We start from the raw sequence: 24,473 nt of genomic DNA, 5'->3' as shown, positions 1-24,473 counted from the left end.
AGGCGAAGCCCTGAGGTCACCTTCACCGCCTCCCAGCTGGTCCCGCATTGTTCCCTGATGGGAATTTCTGCGCAGGGCTCAGATCCGTGACCATGTGTTTCCTACGACTGTTACCCAGCTTTTCCCTCCCCCGGCCCTTCCGCCTCTTTGTGACTCCTACAGAGGCTGCAGATTATTAATTAAACCTCCACACAAGCCGCTGAGGTGGAGAGGTATTAGGAACCCTTATCTTATAGATAGCCGATGCAAAAAGAATGAGAATGACCTTGTGAAATGCCCCCAAAGCCGAATGCATAGATGTGCTTCAGCAGTGCTTGGTGGGCACCACCACGTTCTGCTCCACCGGAGGATGTCGGGCAGGTACTCTCAGGAGATGCACAACGTGCTGGGATACATGCTGCACAAAACACCCAGGCTCCCGTTGATTTTGCACAATACCTTTTGTGCAGGTGGCTAAATCCTCTGTCATTAGAAATCTAAAAGAAATCTCCGAAATATACTGCATGGTTAGCGGGAGACTTAGGGGACTCTGCCCCCTCTTTAGCACTTGCAGGCACAGCTGCCTGTTTTTCCCGTTTAACTCAGGGCCGTGTCCTGTATCTTCATCAACATGATTTATTTCAGTGAAGAAACCCATCTCTCTGGATAAGAGTCTCATGGGAGCGAAGTGGCAGCAGGACCACAGTGTGTCCGTAAACGTAAAGCAAAGGACCTTCTCTGATTACTGGGGATCGGGTACGAGACCGACACAGGGGTCTCAGGGAGGAGCTTGTTATCATTTATTAAATATCCGTCACCCCTCTCTTAAGATATATATATGTACATATATATATATCTCCACATATATAATACAATATAATGGCTTTTGCAGGATTCAGAAAGCGATGTTGTTCCAGTTGTCTGAGCTGGCGGCTTCCAGTTTGTGGCCATATGGTTGGCTGTGAACTTGACTAATAAAAATGGAGCGAACTTTTTCTTTTTTCCTTTTTATTTTTTGGTTCTTCCTGACCCTAGTCAGTGCCATAAATACCTGTACGGAGCAAAGGGTTTATAAATAGCCCGGTAGCATCCACTGACAGCAGAGCGGTGTTAAGTCTGACCGGCAGGCGCTGGATCGCGGCGATGTGGAGCTGGAGTGGTCTGGGAGAGGAATATGTGGCCAATAAAGACTTGTGAAGCTAAAGTCATTCAGAAAACTCAACACTAGGCAAAACCAGGCAAAAAAAATACCAGTCTACCATGGGACAAGGTTCTGAAATGGAAACACCTTAAGCCAATATTGCCCCTTTGAGATAGCACTGAAATTCCATATAAATTTATGGTGTAGCTGACAGCGAGCCTGAGTAACTCGGTGTGTCTGGACGTCTGGCCCAGTCCAATAATAACATAAAAGAGAATTCTGTACATATCCTTTGCGGATCCTGAGACTTTGGACTTGGTTTTTGGAACTTTTTTGTTTGACGGTTGTCTACAAATTGTCGGATTCTCAAATGAATATGTTATTGAAAATTGTTCATAAATTTTCTCAGCAATAGCTCTTGGTATGCAAGACCTTTGCAATTTAAGTGCTGCTCAGTAGTTATTCAGCTCATGCGGTAATATTCTGGTTCCCTTACCGGACAGTCTCTCTTACTGTCTGTCCGAAGCGTTCAGAAGTCATGAGTCAATGCCCAAAACTCCAGCGACTGGCTTTAAAAACATCATTATTTTTAGTAAAAACATATCAATATTGGTGCTTTTTATTTGCTTTCTTGCTTCTGAGCCTGCAGGGCTCACACATCCAACCTGCTGGCAACTAACCTTCGAAATAAAGCAAGCTGCAGTTCCCACATAAATTCAACGCTTTGAAAGTTAGAAATGCAAGTTTTTCCTGAGAAGCCTGGTTTTCTATGGTTTTTTAGCCTGCTGGATTCTTTGATGTCTAATACAATCGTGAGTGCCAGCTGATGCTTTTCCCACTGTTTCCTAATGTGTCTCTTTGGTGTCTATTCCCTGGGGTTTACAGATGGATCACAGAACCATAGAATAGTTTGGGTTGGACAGGACCTTCAAAGCTCCTCTGCCATGAGCAGGAACATCTTCAAGCAGATCATGAACTCATCCTTCAGCAGAGACCGTGGCAGCATCTCACTCTGCACATGGCTGTCCACCTACACCCAACTCCTGCAAAAACACCCTGAAAGTGGCTCATTAAGAGCTTATATCTGCCATAGAGTAATGGCAGCCACGCACAAATGCCACTGGTTCATTTCGAAATAAACTATTTCCAGGAAAAGGCTTTTGAGTATTTTTAAGCTGGGTGGAAAGATAATCTTTATCTCAGTTGTGATTCAGAACAGCAGCGTCAGCACCGAGCTGAACCCACACGAGCCGTCCTCCCTCCCACTGTACAGTCAGACCTCTTGTCAAGAGCAGAACACATTGAAAATTTGAGAAGTTTGAAGGGGAAAAGTACTATTTTCCTGTTGGCAATTCAATGGTTCTAACTAGAGTGTCTTCTAACGGACACTTATGTCCAGAGAGGTGGCAAACACAAGGGCTCAGCTTCAGCTGGACTACATGGGATTTTTGGTTACTCCATCTATATTAAGATGTCCATAATGTCTGTGTTTTGTTTCTCTTTTCTCCTCTTTGCCTGCCCTCTTTGCCCTACCTTTCCAATACTTCTCCCTCTCTTTTCTATTTTTCCATTGACAGAGGAACAAGAGAACTGAAACGACAACCACGGTTTTCACATTCCGCTCTCAAATCTCAGATAATTTTCTTTTTGCTTCGCTTTACAATGTAAAAGTTTTCTAACTTTTTGCACAAAAGCAAAAGAGTGATGAACTCACCTGTGGACATTCACAAGCCACACCAGATGCAACAGTGTGCATCCGAAGAACTGCCTTTTTTAAAACTCTCAGAGCAAATTCCACATTACTACACCCATTAAAGCAGACGGGAAATCATTTGAGCCTTCTGCATATGTCAAGCCTCCCCAGTAAGGTAAATGTTTTTCCTACAAATAATGACTTGCATGTTTGATCAACTCTGTAACCACAATATCTATAAGCGTCTCAAATGTTAAACACCACATGAGCCAGATATATTTACCAGCCAGGAGATTTAAAAGCCATTCTTGACGTCAAGCTGTGAAGATCAAATATTCTAATTTGATGGCTGCCAATACGGTTCCCAACCATTGTCTAGATCCAAAACCCATTGTACTTGTTTTTGTTTTTGTTTTTGGCATCTGAAGTAAGACTTTTACTCAGACCACTTATGTTCTTAAATAAATAAGTTTCTAGGTCAAGTTGCTGATGGATGTTAACATAGCTATAATTTAAATCTAATGGTGATATCAGCTTCTAACGGGGTTTAAATTGGAGTTGTAGAGTACAGCATCAAGTTAGCGAGTTTTCCATGAAGTGACTTTTCCATGAAGTAAGTCTTTTCTGTTCCTAGTGCAATGACCCAAATTCAGAGATTCAGCTTTCTTTTCTTCCACGGTCCCTTTTGCCTTGGGTCTGTATGGTCTGTATGGTCTGTATGGTACTGTAACCTGTGCAGGTAGCATTACTCAGGTTTAACGATAACAGCATCAACAAGTGATGATGCTTGTGGAGTAAATGGCTATTAAACTAGAGCGAGTGTGAGAGACTGTGCCTCTCTCTCACCCATTACAGTCAACAAGTACATAAAACGAGCTCTCACATCTCTGGGACAAATACTTCAACCTTTTCATATACTGATAAGCACTTATGGCACTTCCGTGGAATTACAGCTAGGAGTAATTACTGTTCATAATGCATATGGACTGCTGAATCAGACCTAGACATAATCTGAAATGCCATTATGTTGTTAAAAAGGCAATAAACTTCATTTGCATTTACACAGCTCTGATGGAATTTACAGGTGAGGGCATCACTTGAGGATTTTTCTGTTTGCTTCTTTCTCCTCAGCTCTGTTTTAGGAACAGACTTTTTCCCACTCAGCTGCAGGAAAGATTGCATGTCCTAAGCTGGGAAAGTGGGGAGATGGGGTTCTGCTGGTGACTATTACAGATGCACTCGGCATCATTTGGCAGTTGCCCATGGAGCTGATGGGATGGGTGTCCCAGGCTATGTCCCCTCCTGACCTCAGCATCCTGGACATCCCAGTACCATGCTCAGCAACGTGTATAATTGGTTAATAATCCCACACAGAATAATTACAGCATATTCTACATTTAATTTTAAAAATGCAGAACGGGGAGGAAAGGATGAAAGAATAAAACCTGGCACTCACCACGCTGTTCAGGATGAACAGCGAGAGAAAAAAAGTACCTGGCTTAGTCATCCCCTGGATAATCCAGACACCACAGTGCTCTGAAGCGTCTGCTTTTCCCCACATTTAGTTACGCAGTCTGATGCTGCTCAGCCTTTACACCCCAGTTCAAGTCTGAGCCGGCTGCCCATGATTTAGTACTTGCCATTTGCCCAGGAACACAGAAAGTGTTGCAAGGCAGAGAGGCACAGACTGCAGCTCGCATCCTCTCCTCTACCCCTGAAATACAAATTAGCCAGTCTGGTATTTGATCACGGGCTGTTCTTAAAGCAGTTTTTTATTCTGTACTTTTATTTTCCATGGCTGTTGCCAAGACCGAGTCCTCTCCAGAACCCCCTCCCATCCCACCCCATCTCGTCCAATCCCCTGGTTCTTCATCCTTGCTTTTCCCTTTCTATTTTCCAGATCAAACCTTGGCTCCTTCCACCCCTTCTCTTCCACATTGGCTTTTGTGGCCTGCTTGCGAACTTGCTTGTGTATTTTTTGTGTGCCCATGAAATCTCGCCTCGCTGGCACTGCACCGTCCTAGTGTTCTCAGCACTCACTGGGCTTGTGTTGTTTTAATATTAGGCTGTTCTGCCTCACTCTTGGGTATTGGACTGCAATGAAAAAGACTGTAAATTAATGAAATATCTATTGCAGCTGACTTTAAATGATCCTAAAAAAAAAATAAAGTCTAAGTCCTACTAGTTCTGATCAGCTCAATTACCTGCCAGTACTGCTTCTTTATATTTCCTAATTCTTTGCCCAATCTATTATTAAATGTCTGAAGGAATCGCCTTCCTCTGCTTTCATTGAGGAAATAACTCCAGTGCCCAATAGCTCTCCCTGGCAGGAAAACTCTTCTTAAAGTCTTCTTTTTGCACCTCCTCCCTTCACCCGGATGACGCTAAACAATTCCTGTCTGTCTGTGAGGAATGTATGTCTTCACATATTCATAGGTAATTATTAATTTTCCACTTTCACAAGTATTTGGCCACAAAGCGGCTACACTTAAAAGATCCCTGTCTCAGATACTTTGAGAACATTGCCTCATTATCTGCAGAGTTACCGGCAGAGCTAAGACACCCAGATTCTCGTCTTAGCTCCAAAAACTGGCATCAAGCTCAGCTAAGCCCCACTTTGGGCTCTACTCTTGACTTTCTGAGTTTTGGACCATCAGTTTGTTGGGAAATGACTCCCAGTCACAGCAACATTTTTTCTCCCCTCTTTACTGGGTAGGGAGCAATTGGTTACACAGCCTCAGCCACAATTCAGCCAGTCAGGACATCCTCGTTTGGAAATAAGACATTAATTAGCTGCATCTGCTCCAATAGACACTGATTCCTTCAGAAGGGACTCACCACCAGCTTGTGGTTGGCCCTCGGGGAGCAAAGCTGGGTTCTGGGTTTTACGGGGTCCTTGGTTTGCCTGGACTGCCCCCCGCCAGCAAAACATGCACCGCATAAAATGTTTTACTGCAGAAATCTGCCGTAACAGCGCAACAACTGCCTCCACGGTTTTATGACATCTCTCAAGCACGAAGGACACGTCCAGTTACATTTGTCATGGAGACGCACTTGGCAAAACGCAATAGAAATGTCAGACGGAGGTGAAGTCCGAGGGAGTGCAACAGAAAGCCCTGCCGCTCCGCTGGGGGCTGAAATGGGAACCGCTGCTTCTGGGGAAGAACTAAGTTCCTGCGCTGCAAACAGATCTATTACATTATTACAGAAATTTAATATAGCAATTATTTCCAATCCATGCCCACACGCATCAAGGTTCTCATACATGAAAGTGTTTCACGGTTTGCAGGCTCTGACAGAAAGCCTGTTAGTGATGATTTTAGGCACTAACTTTAGTCCTGGTTCTAGAGGTTGGTCTGAGCACATCACCTCTGTGTGCAGGTCGCAGCGAGTGGGATGCAGGGGACCAGGAGCTGATGCTGCCTTTGGGCTTATTACATGACTCATGCTTTAAAACGGCATTTTAAAAGAACTCTAATCTCAGCGAGAAACAAATATGCTTAATTACTTGTTAACACGGTGCTTTTCACGTCGCTTTTTAAATAATCAGATACTGTTCTTGTCACTTTGGGGGATGTAAAGCTCCTGTCAGCTCTCAGGGCTGCGACAAAAAGCTCTTGTCAGATCAGGTGAGCCGATGGAGATGATCCCATCCAGCACCCTTGATTACACATATTATTTGTAGAACAGTTCAGGTTCTGCTGCCTCAGTTGGTCTTTCATGCGAGCTGATCAGCCACAGAAGTCAGTTATTATTTCATAAAGCGCTCTGTAACTCCAATGATTTAAGATGTTCCTGGGGCTGGGGGGGACGGCTGAGCACCCCGGCCTGCCAGACTTCAGACTGATGGGAATTTAAATGGCTTGACTTTGAAAGCCTCAGAAAATCAAATAAAACGGTGAATGCTCTGAATGGAAATTATTCTCTGCTACAATGGCATCGGCAGAAATGCCAAGTTTATCTATTTATAGCGTTATCTGTGCCTAAATACCCATAAATAGCTATGTAAAACACTGCCGTTAAATGTATGTGTGTGTGTATGTCTTTTCCAGCCACTGAAATGTTAAATCAATTTTATAACAAGTTGCTTTTCCAGCCACTGAGTGGCTGTAAATGTTAAGTGTTTTTACAGGCCATTTTTTCCCCAGCTGCTAAGCAGCTCGAGATGTTATCAAAAAAAGTTGCTTTTCCAGCTGTTCAACGACTCTGAGCGTTTTTAATGGATTTTTTTTTTTTTAACTTGCTAAAACCTATTTATATTTTACTCACAAAGCAAGTGCAGAATTGTCCTGGCTCTGTCTGGCTCTTGTTTTTATTGTATTTTTGTTTCTTTTTTGAAACCTGTGAGTAAAAATTCTTTCTCTGTCTGAGGAAATGTGTTTTTTCTTGAGAAAAGAAGGGGCTTTGGTTTAATGAGTCCAAGATGAACATTATGAGTCCATCTTAGCATTTAGATACCTTAAAAGCACCGTCCTTGTGGTACGTTCAATGGAAACACTGTTCTTGTGGTATGTTCAATAGAAATACTGTACTTGTGGTATTTTCAATGGAAAAAATATTATTGTGGCTTTTCCAATTCAGGAAATGCTGGTCGGTCTTTAAACCAGGGGAAAAAAGAGGGAGTGGAGGGTGAGAGAGCTAAATGGAGGTGACAGGGAAATGGAAGAATTACTTTATTATAACGAGGTGGGGAGAGATATACGAAGAGTTTAGGGCAGGAAAATGGAAAATTCTTGTGGCCCTTGAGGATTCATAACAGTGGGAGAAGGAAAAAGGTCTGGGGTAGTGCTAAGGAAAGGTGTAGGACAACGTGAGGAAGGAAGAAAAGAATAGTTTGAAGGGAAAAATGAAAGCCAAAAAGAAATGTGACCACGTAGAGATGGGTTAGAAGAAAGGGGAATAGAGAAATCTCTCGCTATGTACAACAATTAAAATGAAAAGACGCAAGAAGTCTCTTTATCTTTGGGTCCCAAGGTCAAGCACGATGATGAGATGGATGCTGTAGGACGGTCTGCTGAGACTCTCCAGACTACAGTGTCTGGTTGCTGGTGGAGAAATAAACACATCACATTTCTAGCTCTGAAAGCACTAAGGTTCTGGAAAACACTCAAGTTATTGTAATTAAAAAAAATAACAGGGAGAAAATTCAAATTAATGGTGATATCTGTCAATTCCTTGGGAAGAAAGTAGGATTTGGTTTAGATGGGAAATAACCAAGTGCTTTCCAGCCTGACAATCCTAATTATAATGATTTTTAGTGATGTTTACAGGCACGTGTAAGAGACCAGTTTAGTCCACGGATGCTTGTGCTGGGATTCAGATGCTCTCTCAAGTAACATAACATGTCCAGCAGAAAATAAAAAATAGACACATAAACACCATGTTTTGTTCCCATCTATTAAAAGTATATATTCTATATTTCAGTGCATATTAACAGTGACACTGGCTGATTTGCTTTTAACTTAAAAGCCCGAGATTTCCATCTGCTCTGGTACTAGTTCAAGGACTGTGCATCTTCTCAAGCCTTTACAAAAGATTCCACTTTATTGCAGCTTTAATGCATGTTTTAACTGTTCTCAGAATCATTCAAATTTGCAATAAACTCACCCTGGCCACGTTCACAACTCTTTGTCTTTGCTTTCTAAGAACTTTCGAGTTATCAAGTTTTACTGGCCAAAAAACATAGCGGAGAGCAAATTTCAGAATCACACACCAAAGTATTTACAGCAAGTGACATTTTGGTTTCTACCAGGAAATATTTGCAGCAGATGTGCTCCCACAAGCCTCCAGTCAGGACTGGAAATGCCACCACCACGTGATTCTTCTGACCAGTCGGAGTTCAGTAACTCAAATTTTGAAGACTCACAATGAGCCCCTGGAGCAAACAGTTCAGAAATACGGTCCATATAGAACAAATGTAGATGGCCTGATAAAATGCAAGGACCCAGCAAAGTCAGTGGGCAGGTTCCTCTTCTCTTCAGGAACTTCGGATCAATACCATCATGAATGAATTTAAAAAATAAATAAATAAAATTTGCTTTTACATCATCTATAACAAGGAGAGGGAAAGGAAGTAAGTGTATTAATATCCAAAATATATAATTTTGCTGGCGAATCATTACAGTTGTAAATTTGGCTGTGTTTTCTTTGCCTCATGTCATCTGCCATTGCTACATAAAACAAGTTAGTGACTTAGATCATCTGCCAGTAAGTTATCCACACTGACAGTAACTGTATTAGCCTGCTACTTAAATACATGCAAATTGAAAACTTAAATTCCCTGCTGAATGTTGGGCCATCTGACACGAGGCACTGGAATTGTTGTGCCAGACTGACACAGCAAAGCTGCAATTGCTGTTCTTTCCCTCGTGGGCACAGATTGATTTGTGATCAATGAAATCAAAGCAGGTGATGTCGGATGCATTGACTTGGACTCTTCAGCTCATCCCCTTTCTTTCAGATTTATTTTTAGTCCTTTGTCCAATCTAATGGCAAACAGCTCAAACAGTGGAGCTTCTCCCACATCCTTTGGAAGAATTTTCCACAGTTAAATAAGATTTCAGCACTTGGAATTTTATTCTGTTATTCAGCCTAAACTTTCCTCTACTTAACACTGCACTTTTAGTCCTTATACCCCTTTCACCATCCTAAACAATTCGTCTTCTTCTCAGTGTTTACAATCTGCAAGATTTCCTTCTTCCTTCCAAGAAGTTGTTTCCAATCTGTATTTAAAAATGGAAAAATAAATGACAAACAGAAGGTTCGGTAGAAAAGAACCTCCTGCACTCCAGTGCAACAACTGGTTGCTCTTCAAACAGACACTGGTTCTATATTCTGCTGGTTTCCAGCTATTCCACCAAAGGTGCGAGACACATCTTCAGTCCAAACAGACTTTGGGAACCAGGGAGATGCACACCTCGAACTTCCAAAGTAATGCTTTATTTAAAAATAAAAAAAAGGCCAAACAAACCCAGGATTTATTTTTTTTGTCTGATTTTGCTAGTATTATTTTTGACTGAGGATTAAATGAATGAGTTTATATGGTCAAGGGCTTGTTTGTATTGTGTGATGGTGCTTGGGCATCACGTCCATATAAACAGTTAACCTCCCAGGATGCAGGATCTTTGTTGTGTCTGATGAAGGCAGACTTTCATTAGGCCTTTTACCACCAGCCCTTGGAACTCTTCCACTTCATGCAAGTAAAAAAACCACAAATATTCCTCTACTTATATCAGTACCAGAAGCTGGAAGCATGGAATGTCTCAGAATGCTTTGAACCCCGTAATTGTCTCTTGTAATAATACATTTTTTACATTTGAACTCGTGAGTTATCAAGGAGAAAGAACGTAGCAACTCGGTTAAAATAAAGAATTAAATTATGGTCATGGAAATAAAAAAAAAGGTACTTTCCACTGTTCTTAAAAGAAAGTATCTTTGGGAAAGAATGAATCAGAATCTCTGTCCTTCCCTGTATGACTTTGTATTGTACTTCACAGACCAAGGGACGGACAGTAGGAAGCTCATGGTTGGACAGACCTGAGATAAAGGTCTTAATGTCTTGGAAGTATCTTTCAGAAGCCAGTTCAAGTCATTGGTAGCACCCTCTCATTTGTTTGGACCCCAAATCCTCAAAATATATAAAAAAAATGAAAGACAATACCCAAAATGAAATGTTACGAAATAATTTAAAGTACAATAATTTTGTACTAAAGTGGAGTAGTATTTACATTTGAAAATATGTACGTGAAAATGGAGTATTTTTTTTTTATAGACTGATTTGATTAGGCTTTCTGGGTTAAGACATCAGTGTTCAAAATAAAATGAGAATAACTCTGGTTTTTATTGGGCTTCATGCAGCCCAGATGATTTTTTGAGATGGAATTGGGAACGGCCAGTGATGAGCTGCCGGCAGCTGAACCTGTTCACAGGTCTCTGCTCTGTTCAGGCCTTGACTTCAAGACAATGCAAGAGGTACATGGATGGGGGAAGGAGAAGGGGAGCAATGAGCAGAAATCAGCTATATTGTGATAAGGAGGCTCTTGTCAGCCTTTTAATATTTATTTATAACTTTAAGAAGTTGATTGAAGAACCTGGAACTTACTCCCGGTTCAATCCCATTAAAACGTGATGAGAACTTTGCTGCTTTGTTGTTTCACGCTCTGAACCGCCCTTTGGGAGCCGTGTCCCTTGTTTGCCGAAGCGGAAATCCCAGCACTTCATTTGGGATGTACCCAAGGGGACCCCGGTCTCTGGATCAGCATCATCTCCTGTCGCTCCACGGCAGAGGATCAGAGCAGATCACCCTCTTTGATGGAAGGTTGAGCTGTCTGATACTTCTCACCACGGATTAATGGGGAACAAAATCTTTTGTTACCAGCCTGCCTTTGCTATCTAGAGCAGAGTCAGATAAGGGGGAAAAAAGGCCATTTCTGTAGCTGTTTTATGTCGAACCTGTCCAGTTTGGCTTTACGGTCTCACATGGTAATAACTCACTGCCACATGTTATCGCCCCTAATCGGCCTCGGACAGCCCCACACACAGCAAATGTCGGGTGAAGGAAGAAAGCGTGCCAGGCTTTGTAAGAGGAAAAAGAGTTTTCTCTCTTAGACGTGCAGTGAAAACAAAACCAAAACGGCCCCCAAATCTAAGGAGAGACAAAAAAAAACAAAGCTCTTGGAGATAAGTTCACATCTCCCTCCAAATCTCAGGAGTCAGCTTTCAGCTGATGCTCAATGGTGGACCAGGGAGATTCGGGCACCGCGGGATGCAGCTCCATCACACCCGCTGCCCAAGGGAAGGAGACATTGCCCTCCCTTTGATACTTTAGCTTCCCTCGTTACTCACAGGAAAGCTACAAAAAAGCGTGAGGAATAAAAAAGCACAAAATAAAGAACTACAAAGGCAAGTTGTGGCTGTGTTTCTCCACAAGGATCTTCTCCCTGTGGGAACCTCCAGCGCTGGTTCCTGCTAATCCATGACTTCAGCGACTATGGATAGTGGAAGTTTTCTGTGTTTTACTGCCTCAACAATGGGCTCGGGAACTCATACAACCTTTCATTTCCGTCCTTTTATTTGTAAATTACTTTCCTTTAAGAATACTGCTATTTAATAGATGGGTTATGATGTAAAGCTCTTTAATAAAAAGTTATGCTTTTTCCTCTGCAGTTTTGTTTTCATTCTAAACACGATTTTTTTTTTCCTAAACAGATACAATTTTAAGGAGGAAAAAAAAAAAAAGCCAAACATGACCAGAAAAGACCTTATTTGTTACGGAAAAATTATAACAAAGATTTTCTGTGGTTTTTTTTCCCCTTTGCTCTTCCTGTTGTTGGTAATAAAAGAATTTTTATTGTTCTTTGGTGGTAATCCTAGCTTTATGTTGAAAATCAGAAAGGATTTTTTTCCTTCTTTTTTTTTTTTTTTTAATTCTCTGTTTTCGGTTTGGTTCTCTGGTTTGTAGCCTGAATGGAACTAAACCAAGCATTGAAAAGCCTTGCCACACACGGTCAGAAATGGCATCGCTCCGTCGGGGCCGGCCGGGCACGCCGATGCTGCTTCACACAACCTTCATCCACATCTAATGACTAAGAGGGCATGGGGAGCATCCCTGAGCATTCCCATGGTAATTCTGATCTGGGTTACACATCCATAAGTACAGAGTAAACTCAAAGAGTTTGGCCGATTTAGACCAGGTTTGCCCCACACTAAACGAGGCCACGAGCACTGAAGCACACGGAGCTATTTGGGAGATGCCACACAGCACAGACACCAAGGATGGCTGAAATTTCTGCATTGACATTTCCCCCTAGATAGAAATAGCCTTTGTGGAAATTTATTTCAGGGGATCAGGCTGTATTTAATTCTATTTTTTCCTTTTTCTTCTCTCCTGGTGGTGGTGGAAATCCGCAAATGCTTGGAATTTTTGTTTCTGCAAAACTGGGAAATTAAATTTTATTGTAGTGTGGAAAATACCAGCAGCTGAAATGTTATAATTTTGAGACTAATTTAACTGATACATTGCCTAAGCAAAATCATGGGCTAATCACGATAACCTTGTTTACCTTCTCCCACATAAGCTGTTCTGCCAATATTTATGCAAAATGTCTAAGCTCAGATTCTTGCCCTCTTAAAAAAATTTCCCATCCTTAATTAATAAAAACATGACACAAAGCCCAACCATCAGCAGAATAAAGAGAAGCAAAACAAGAAAAGGCACTCTTCTCCCTCTCCTGTTAAGAAGGACAATACTGCAGAGGCAGCACGGGAGAGGGAAGGTTGTGCTGGGTAACGGTGCTGGGACGTGACTGCGCTGTGCCCAGGCTGGTACCGGGTCCTCTGCTCCATAGAACAATCATAGAACTGTTTGGGTTCAAAAAGACCTTTAATATCATTAGGTCCAACTGTTAACCCAGCAACGTCAAGTCCATGGAGATCCCCAAGAGCAATTCCACGCAGCACAAGCTCCTACTCAGAGCCCAAGCGCCTCCCTGCTCAGCCCATCATTAGGAGCTCAGAGTATGAAAAAGGGCTTTTCCACTTGCTTTCCCCCTTTCATGATAATGCTGAGTGGAAATAACTACAAATAATGTCCCTTTTATTATATCTGAGTCTACAGCTTATCAACATGATGGCTCTGGCAAGATTCGGAGAGTCATCAGGCTAATAAAACATCCTTAAACATCAGTTTTGAAAGTTAGTTCACTTGCAGCTGTAATTTTTTGCCAGAAAAGGAACTTTTTTCTGCAAATGTCTGTCGATTTTTCAGACGAGTGGAATAGCACAGTAGTCCTGAAAAGTCTTCTGGAAGTTATCAATATCCAATTTGCCACTTGAGCTTCTCATTCACCCTGCAAATGAGCTGTGCAAATCCATCCTCTGTGGTGGGAGATCGGCCGAGCCGAACGCACCATCTGAGTTCTCTGGGAAACGGGGCAGAAAGGCTCAGCCTCTGGGGTTTCTTTCCCAAGGAAAACCAGCCCTTCGAAATCAGGGGCTTTGCTGCCTCTGCAACCACCAACAGCCCTGAAAGTAGTGCAAGTAATGTTTCCATTGCTCACTATTTCACATCGAGAGCATATTTTTCTTGGAGCATTATTAACCTTTGGGATCTTTTCATGTTCTTTAGCCATTGTGTTTGCTTCTTCCTTGTTTTCTTACAGGGAAAGCTGAAATGACTTACAATTCAAATATTTTTTTTAACAGCTTTCTCCTGTTGCTTCGGCAAAACAGATTTTGAACAGTTGACCAATGCAGTGCAGTTTACTCCCTCTCATATAGTTTTCCACTTCTTCCAAGAAATCCTGGTCAGTTTGGATCTGACCCAAACTGGTGTAAAGAGGGATAACTCCAGGATGTTAAACAAAACCAGAGAGATGTGCAGCAGCTCAACATTTTCATTGTTAAGTCAAGGGACAAATTTATTAATGCTGGGCCAGATTCTTTTAGCACTACTTGCTTGGTTGTTTCTAAATTTTGCAGGATTGACTTGTGATGCATGGTGGTACAACTGAGAGCAGAGTTTGGTTCACTAATGGAAGGTGCTAAGGACCAGTCAGTCTATAACTAGAGGTAAGTCAGCGCTACAAATCGCTAATGTGATCCACACAGCAAAATGTGGGAGGATGCGGGATTTAGGAGTCTGACTTTCCCCATCCTGGAAATGGAACGTGTCACCTGCACGCGTTGGAGGTTTTCCACCTCAAAGCTTGGACTCAAAACCCACCTGGACTTACAGCCCAGTCTAAAGAGTGACCCCTTTGAAAAGTCAGTTCTAAGGAGGCCCCATCCTCAGCAGCATCATCTGCCTTGACCCAAACCCTTCACTTCTACGGTGTAATATGCTTGATTATATTCCTCAATGAGTATGTTTCCTCTGAAGATAGATGTGTAAATCACGCCAGCTGAAACCCAAGTGAGCATATGACAAATACGGTGTTTTTAAAGGTTAGTTGTTGTTCTTTTTAATGAAAGAAAAGCAAGAGGATGGGGTTGGACTTTTATGATGTGCAAAAGAGGTTGTAACCACAGAAAAATCTGCCTCCAAAAGCCAAATATTATTCATTTTGGTGGAATGCACTGTTAAAATAGCTCAGCCTTTCAGGAAGAAGCACGCTTATATAAACCATCTAGTTTACTTTCTTTTGAACAGATAACCTAAAAAAAAAGTCCTATCTGTACATATATGTGGTATCTTCCTCATCTATATGCACACAGGCTCATACATGTCCACATAGTCAGTTGTGGTGTTCAGCAGACTCATACGGCACATTTAAGAGACGAGGTGATCACCGCGGGAAGGCGATGTCCTAAACCACAACCATGCACTGGTGCCATTGATAAGGATCAATAAATCCCCACGCTTTAACAGAACCCAATGGCACTCCACTCATGCACCTTGCCAGTCCACTGCATATTTAACATTAAAAATGACACAATAAGGGCTGAAACACCATCATGCATCTTCTGTCGGAGCTTGGAAACACCTGCCACGAACAGGTTTATTGGAAATATCTATCATGGCTATCAGAAATGACGATGGAAACAATGGCACATCTGCAACTTTTGAACAGTGTTTCATTAATGGCCTTTCTTGTCCTTCGTTCACCCAAACCTTCCTTCCATCCTCTTGTCCAGAATACGGCCTATTTTCAGGTCGGTTCCTCTGCAAATGTACCCGATCCCCCCATTCACATTATTCATGTACAGATGATGAGTTTCCTGGGTCAAGATGCTCCCATGAACGACTTTGCTGCTGCTCTCCCCTGCAGTCAGCAGCTTGGAAACGGCGCTTTCAAAAGTCACCAAGAGTAACACTCAGATTAAATATTCATGTTCCTGTTTTTCACCCTTTGATTTTTGTCCCATGTAGCTGTAGGGGGAAAAAAAAAAAAAGACCGAAAATGTGATCATTTAATTGAAAGTTCAATTTGAGAGAGTTCAAAAACATTTAAAATAGAGGACAAACTCCTTAGAGTGATTTCTGCATGCTTCATGTTGTTAATTTGCATACTTCAGCTTCTTTTCTCCCACCACTTTTTGTCCCCATCAATCAGATTTATTCTTTTTTTAATCCTGCTTAATTTTTGCTGGGAATGGATGAAACGCTGTGGCTGCTTTTCTTGGCCTAAGGAAAAGTTATATGTGTGCAGTGAAACTACTCCCTGCTATTATCACCCTAGGAGTTATACACATAAAACCCGTTTTTATCCATGAAATAAAAGAGAATCGGAAATGCTTATAAGTTATTATAATTGGTGAAAAATACTAAATTCAATAGGTGATTTTCAGTGTTAGAAGTGGAACTAGAGCCTTTCTACCTCGGTGGAACTATGTTGATTTATACCACTTAAGGATTTCACCCACAGCAAGACGGGAAAAACATAAAACATTTAATTCTTTTCCTAGAGGGGAAAAAGAAAAAAAGAAGCCCTTCCCGACTGTGAAATCCACCGAGTTTTAAAGGATAATGTGTGTAAAGAACATACTCGCACAGATTTTAGGGCTTGAAAAAGGACAGAAAGGCAAAACAGAAGAGAAGGGAAATAATCCAACACAGGTGAGAGAGATTAGGTTACTTTTATTATTAAGTTCACGATCACGTTACCCTGCAGTACACAGTCATAGGCAGAGTTTTCAAAGATATTTTTTAGGATCAAAAAACCCCTGTAAAACTGGCAATATTTATGATGCAGTCAGCAGGACTGGGTCACCCATTTGTACAATAGGGTGACACTAAGCCACCAATTTGCTTAACTTAAAGGTAGCCACATCACAGGGTAATTAGGCAGTAGAAACAGGGCTCTCTTTCCCTTTTCTGTTACTGAGTCTTTGCTGTTGTATGCCCATGAACATACTCATCTTCCTCATTGGAAATTAGTGCTGGAAGCAGAAAGGTGCAAATACCCGCGATGTCCCAGGTTTCTGTGCTGGGTTCTGCAAGGAGAACCTTCAGAGAGCAGTTGTGTTCCATCTTGGCTTGTGCAGCGCCCTCTCGTCCAGCAGACAGCGGGACGTTAGCAGCTTGATGATGGGGGAAAAAGGGCTTTGATAAACACCAAACCCCGTCATTATCTCATTTTGCTGCACTCTACATTTTTTCCTAAACAAATTCCATGGAAAACTCTTGTAGGAAACCAAAACGTGCTACAAACGAGAACCCACAGATTGAATATTTTTTTCTTTTCTTAATAGGCGAATGTAGGGATAAAATTACTTCATTGAGAAACACATGGCATGGAAAAGAACGCAGGGATAAAAGAAAAACATTACCCCAAATCTACCAATGTCTAAACCAATTTTTCTGGGAAAAATGGAAAATCCTATCTTCAAGCTCTCCTATGCCACGGTGTCTAGCAAAGATACTTGAAATGGATGTGCTGAAACCACTGTTCATAGCAGTGAGCAATTATTTGTCATTACTTCTTTCCATTCTTTTGTCTGGTCCCAGTGATGATGTTTCTTCAAACGGAACATATTTGATAATCACTAAGGTATTAATTTACAGGCAACTTGGAAACATGCCAGTATGATAAGTACAGGAATCATTAAGCTGATCTTTAGAACTCCAAACCAAAACACTAAACCTGAAGTTGAAATGGAATCAGTAATATTCATATCAAGTTCAACTCAGGACCTGGAGGTGCCTGAAGATCTACTTAAAAGCTTTACAGTGACTATAATGCTTGCGCCAGTATATTTTACAGTGTTACTTGAGAGTGACTCAAGGTTACTCATATATCACTAAGTCGTTTCTCTTGTTGATGTGTTCTGATTCCCTTCTCCGATGAACTGTTCACCCCCAGGATCAGCCAAGCATAACAGCATGGTGTTTGAAATTGTGGAAACACGCACAAATTACAACCCAACAACCACCACGATGCTGGCCTTGCTTCTGTGGAGGGTAACAAATATAGGCCTCTCTTCTTAAGAAAATCGATGCTTTGTCATTTTTTGGTCTGCTGTTGTACAGGATGTCTATCTAGTTGGAAATTGCTCTATGGAAATCATTGGAAAATGCCAATTTTCCATGTTCTAATTTCCTGATAGACATTTCGCTGAAATGTGCCTGAAGTTCAGGATGACAAACACTGGTAGCAAAAAATATATATATATATATATCGAGGCATTTGCTGAGCCTGGAGTTCTGCACCAAGATGTAACACTCCCTTGCAGCTCCTGTCTTCAACTCCCCACCTAAAACCACTCACACGGGGTTCTAGATGTTGCTTCAGCCCTACCACAAAATGGCAAATCCTTGGCAAGCGGCTGTATGCAGGAAGTCAACAGTTCAACAGTCAATGGCGCACCTGGATACACAGCAGAGATTCCTGTGGGGCCACCAACATGTGGGCTGTGAGTTGCAAACGCCTTCCTCTCCTCACTGCTTACATGAATTCTTGATACGGTGTCAGGAATAAAACAGATTTAACTGCTTTAAGTCTTTGCTGTGGCTAAAGAGTCACTTCAGGAATGGCAATGAGCAAAGTCCCACACCCTAATGCAGGAATGATGGAAACCCAGGTCTATAGGCAGAGTCCAGCATTTTCAGAGCTCACACGACCTCCTTAATGAAGTTCATACCAGAAATCAGGGTCGATAGAGTCGTTAGAAAAGCTCTGGTGCTTCAACAACTTGGCTTGGCCATGCAGAGGACAAGCGGGGACTGTCTCCATTGTCATCGAACACTGAAATCACATTATTCTATTTCAATAATGAATCTTATTTGGCCAGGGTTCTCCTTCAGCTCTGCCATGTTCATGTGAGAGGGAGGCGATCTGAAACGTGTCTCATTTGCTATTTAATATTTGCCTAAAGGACTTCTCTGTACAACTGGTTTTGTCTAAACTATTTTTGGTGAGCAATCAGGTTTTTAAGCTTTTTCTTCTTGATATAAAAACAAGTGACTGTCTCTCTGAAAAAATGGGATTTTTTTATTGGAGACTTTGGGCAAAAGGCAAAAATATTTTGGCCCCAAACCAAAAACTTTAAGCTCAAAATGGCAAACCTCTCATTTTCAGCCAAACAATGAAAACATTTGTTTTGGCTGGACATTTTTGGTTTTTCAACACAAGTGATCTTTTTCTCGGTCAAAAATTTTCCATTAGGTGAGGAATAAACATTATGGGTAAAAGCCTGGTGTAACTGGAAGGAAGGAAGGAGTAAAAACAGAGAGATAAGGGATAAAACCAGCTTATCACAACCATCATGAAGCTACTGTTACCAAGGTCTGTTACAAGCCACTGCACCAATCCGGTAAAGAAACCCTGAAACCTATAGCCTCGTATATTTATAGCGTGATTCATGGTCACTGAATGTTCTATAAACAAATTTATGGAACTGTTTTTCTCTTGGTTGTTTCCTTTTTTAGAAAACCATCACCAGGAAGAAGCACTTGCAGGCTATTCCTACCTGGGCAGAGCTTTCATAGCTGTCCTGATGATCTCCGTTGCTACACAAGCAATAAAACACCCCAGGCACTTGCAAATTCATGAAAATCAGGAGCCCCGTGCAGGCATCTGTCAGGCAAAGTGATGCCTTGTTACCTCTTTCCCACCAGCCGAATAATCTATAGGGAGAAGGGACTGTGTTTAGAGATGGCAAAGCCATTTCAGACCACGACATGCACCGCTGGCTGCATCACACACCTAAGTCTGACCACTTGGGTGGACAAAGGTGAGTTGAACCACCGAGAGCTGGTGCTTTCACCTCCCAGTTTTCATGCAGAATCCATGAGCAGAGACAACTTTTTAATCGCTGTTATAACGTTTCCTGAACAGTTCATAAAGCGGCTTTCAGGACATGACGCAAAACAGCAGTTTAAAGCCATAGATCTTTCTAGTTAATCTAAAAGATTAAGCACCTCACAGCCACTGGAGAGTGCTCCTTGGAACTACAGTATTATGGCCCTGAATAAATCTGGTTTTATAATCCTGCTTAGTCTACACTGATCTGGATAAACAGAGACCCATCGTTCGAGAACGAAGCTCAGAAAAGCATGATTTAGGCAAAGAGAGGAAAACAGGAGCACATATTTTCGACAGGGAGAGGAAGGTGGCATAGGATGCTAAATTGTGTTAGGGACAAAACATAATCTCCTGTTGCCCTTTACAATGACACTTGGCACAGAGTCACCTTACTGGTAAAGTCCCTGCAGAGAGAAACAGCCAAACAGGCACCGCGGGTACAGGGGACACCCCTGGGGACCCTGGGGACAGGTGTCACCTGCAGACACAGCACCGGTCATGGATGCTGCTGGGCTCAAGGAGGCTGTAGGGCAACCGAGACACGTGCTTCTGAGGGGAAAAATAAACGACACTTATCTACCCTCCTCACCTTGGGGAAACAACCAAGAACAGAAGGAAACGTGTACACAAACCAGTTGATAACCGGGAACCCCAGTTTGCCTACCAGCACTGAAACATGGGTACATTTATTTTTAGCAGAAATTTTTCGTGGGAACTCAGCTCCTAACCCGACACACCACCCCCAGGGCACTGATAACAGCCTTTAGCAACCAACAGTGGTGACTTTTTCCCTGGGGTAGCAGCATTTGTCCTCCTTTGCCTTGCTAAGGTGTCCTTCATCATGGACCACACAGCAGAGAGAAGAGCAACATCTTGTAGGCACCTCCATGACACAATGCACTCCCGAATGGACAGACCTCTGGATGTGAAGACAAGGAGACCTCAACTTCTCCTTCCATTTGGCCAGTGGGTCATGGATGTAGTCGAGGCAGTCATTTTATCCTTTTTCACCGTAATTCCTGAGACATGTAGCAACCAACTGCTGTTTTCAGAAAGCTGACAAAAGGCTGAAGTGCTGCTGGTGTTCTGCACTAAGGAACCCTCTGTTCTACAAACGCTTCCCTTTACCTCAAAGGTTTTAGCTTCGGCTGCAATCAACTCAGGTTTGAAGTGCATGAGATCATTCACTTACATCATCAGTTTATCTGCAGGGTTACTGAAGCATTGATCAGAGGACTGAAGAGCTGGAAATATTCATTGCAACTGAGGACCTCAGGAAACATTTTTTTAGTGCTTGTGCAGTGAACATTTGCTGTACAAATATTTGGGAATAGTGTGAAATAAATTAGAAATGAATATATCTTTACATCCAGTACTGCCTGTACTTCCCAAGATGTGTAGCTAAAACACAAGGTACTAACTTAATACACAAATTACTGGGCAAAATCTCCTTGTCTATGTTTTGCAGATCATCAGATCAGCGAGGTCACAATGGCTTTATATTCTGAAGAAGCTGCGAACAAACAAATTGGGCACTGGATCTGCATTTGCAAACAAACATTTTGCAGTTATCCCACAAAGAAAAATGAATTTGAGTTACAGATCTTTCTAATATATAGCCTTTGTCTATTTTGAATCAACGCAAAACCTTTGGCAGTGAAGACAGAGAGACTGGAAGTGTTGAATGTACTAAAGTCAGCTCCTACTCACCCTCAGTGATAGTATTAAAATAAGTTTCCCACAAACTTTATGGCAGCAAAATTTAGAAACAAGAAAAGGAAGCTTTTAGAAAACAAAGCAACACATGAAACTCATTACTATGAGGCAGGAATTATGACTGCTATTCTTATTATCTAGTGCTTATAAGCTGTTACGATGAATAAGGACTCTTCTTATGCTTTGTACAAATAAAAGGATAAGAGATCATTGTCATCACAAATTTAGTGGATTAAGAAAGTGATATGTGCATAATGAGTCCCTTTAAATAGAATATTGGCACAATTTTTTTAGCTAGCTAGAAATAATTGTATCACACATGGCTTGAGCTGACCACTAATTTATACTTGAAAAACAATCTCACATGACTTAAATCTCCCTTACATTCCTTATTTTATAAGATGCTGGTTGGGTTCACCTTGAGAAAAAGGAATTGTTCTATAGGAGCAGCACTCCCTGCCGAGCCTGGAGCTACAGGGGAACTGCAGGGGGACATCAGGAGGAGAGAAAAGACCAAAGACTTCCAGACTTGTGGGATGTCGTTGGAAGGGAGCAGGCTCAAAAGATAATAGCACTGAACAAGTTTCCAGCTTCTCTAGGAGCACTTTCTATAATGAACATGTGTTAATTACAAGTATAAGATCATCCCGTTGTTTTGAAAAACAAGAGAGTTAAATAAACAAACCTCTATTTTTACCAGTAGAGAATGTGTCTCCCGCTCCCAAAGGAAGAGGCCATTTTTCAATTTATGTTTAGCAGAAAACAAAAAAACCCCAAACCCTTAAAGACCCAACCCAAAGCATAAGACCTGACTCCAAGCCAAAGTGAATGTCCTGAGGTCTGTTTTCCCGTCAGGCTTTTCCACCCCATCCTGACTACAATTCTGATGCCAATAATTCATGTAGGCAAGAGTTCCACCAGAACTCCAGCTGCAGAGAGCATTGAGATGTTGCTTTCCTTTTATTCCCCTCCCTAAGAAGTTTGTACCAACCATATCATAGAAAGTGTCAAATCAGCACTGAGAACTCCTGTTTGCCCTGACACTCTTCTCTTTCCATTGCCTTAGAGGAAAACTATGCCACCGCTGGTGTTACAGGGGTGCGATCCAACTTAAGCAAAGCTTACACAAGCGAGTACAATTACTAGAGCCTCCATATTTTCCCAATAATGAATCTCGCTCTAATTCAGAAGATATGCCTGGGAAACAATGCGAGGTTGAACGAGGACAGAGCAAAGAATGACAAGTCATAAAAGCCTGATGTTCCTGAGTGCCAGCAGAACCGTTCCCTTCTGATGGGTGCTCTTGGGTAGCTAATTTGAGGCATTCGCAGCATTTGGTAGACAGCTGTTCTGCTCAGAGTGCAATGGCAAGCGTTTGCAAGCTCAAACCACAAGAATGAGCCGATGATGCCATTTGGAAGCCATGTTCAGAGAACTTACCTCCTCTGACTACGTCGCATGGCTTTTAGGAATAGAACGGAGCTTTTTACCCTCTCCCCTTCCCTGCTGCTTTCCCTTTTGAACTTCCCTAAGCCCCCAAATGGTGCCAGAGCTGCAGATACCAGAGGCAATGAAGGAAGACGGGAAGCTGAGCAGCTTCAGCCTTCTTGGGTGGTGCCACTGGTGGGACAGATGGAGGAAGAAGAGGTCTCGTTTTGTGAGCAGCTCCTTCTTCTGTGCTAGAGAACCCACACCTAGGAGCAGATAAAAAATACCTTTTTTATAATAAAATACCATTAGTTTTTATTTCTGTCCTAAAGCACACGCAGCTGGCTTGGTCGGCTGTTTCACCGGCTTTGGTGAGAATCATCCAACAGAAAAGCATAAGGATCAGCAAAGGTTTTCCCAAGGTCAATTGCTCTTATTAACTGCTAATCTATTAACTGTTTACTGATCTTCTCCTGATAGTGGATGTGATTCTACCTGAACTGCCACATACAAAGATATTCATTAAACGAAAGAAGATCAAGACTGGTATAAAAGATGGAAGGAGAGGGTGTTTCCTTCAAAGGACAACACATGAGACAGGAACACAACCAACACAAACACAACCACAAGGCTCCTCTCGATCCATCTTTGAAATAATCTGGTTTTTAAATTTTCATCAATGATCTTGGGCATGTTAAAAAGTAGGAGCTGAAATCTGGATGCTGGAGGAGGGAAATACCAGAAGAGAAGGACCAAGCAGGCCCGAGGCACTGAGTGATGGCAGCAACATGTGAATATAGTAACAGATAGTGTCAAAGCAGGAATGGTTATAACAAGAATTTTTGCTACATGTTCAGAATATAACACATTAAAAAAAGGGCAAAGAGGAAGATGTGTTTATAAACAGAGGAAAAAGATTAATCCAGCCCTGGAATATATCAGAGGAGATATTAAGAGACAGGAAAGTATCACTGTTGTTGTACTATTGTAGATGACTTTTTTAAACTGGAAGACTATGTATTTTTTTTTTTTAACTATAATACTTTGTTCAATATTCTGCACATTTCTCTATATTTGGTGGAATGGTGAATCAAACATGAAAATGGCACCAAAAAGGGGATATACCATTAGTTTATTAACTGACTACAGAATCTTGGAAATGCTCATTGGGAAGCGTACAAATGCACAACTGACTTCCAAAGAAGAACCCATCTTGTTTCCTTTTCTTTTTTCCTGGTCTTTCTAGAACATCTTATCATTGACTCTGGTCTCATTGGGATGCCGAAACTCATTTTGCATCTTAAATTTCTTGATTTTTGTCTCTAAATACTTGTGCTGCTTTCCTATAGTCATTCTCAGTAATCAAACTGCTTTTAGAAGCATATCAAGTTCTTCCAAAAATTAACAGTTTTTGAAGACAAAAGGGGGAGAACAATGAACTAGGACAATTTGAGTCGGTGCCAGACTTGCCAGTCATCTCATCCGCTTCGTGTTTTAAAAAGTACCCCTTGCATTCTCCTTGCTAAATGGTTCTAGTGCAGCCTTTCAGATCTCATTCCACAATTTTTTTGCTCCCTTATTAAAAATAAAAGGAAAACAAACGTTAGATGTGATAGGGCTTTCAACAACAGGGTTTGAATATTGTGGATGCTCCGAGTCACTGGCCACCCTCCTCCATGCCCCCAACCGCTGCCCGTTATTGAGCTTAATTGTCTTTGCAATCACGCACAGCCAACTTCATTATGATTATTATGTCCCTTTATGCCGGCGATGT

The sequence above is a fragment of the Streptopelia decaocto genome (genome assembly GCF_964273445.1).
Source record: "Streptopelia decaocto genome assembly, chromosome: 16".
Lineage (NCBI taxonomy): Eukaryota > Metazoa > Chordata > Aves > Columbiformes > Columbidae > Streptopelia > Streptopelia decaocto.
Note: the sequence above shows the minus strand (reverse complement) of the source record.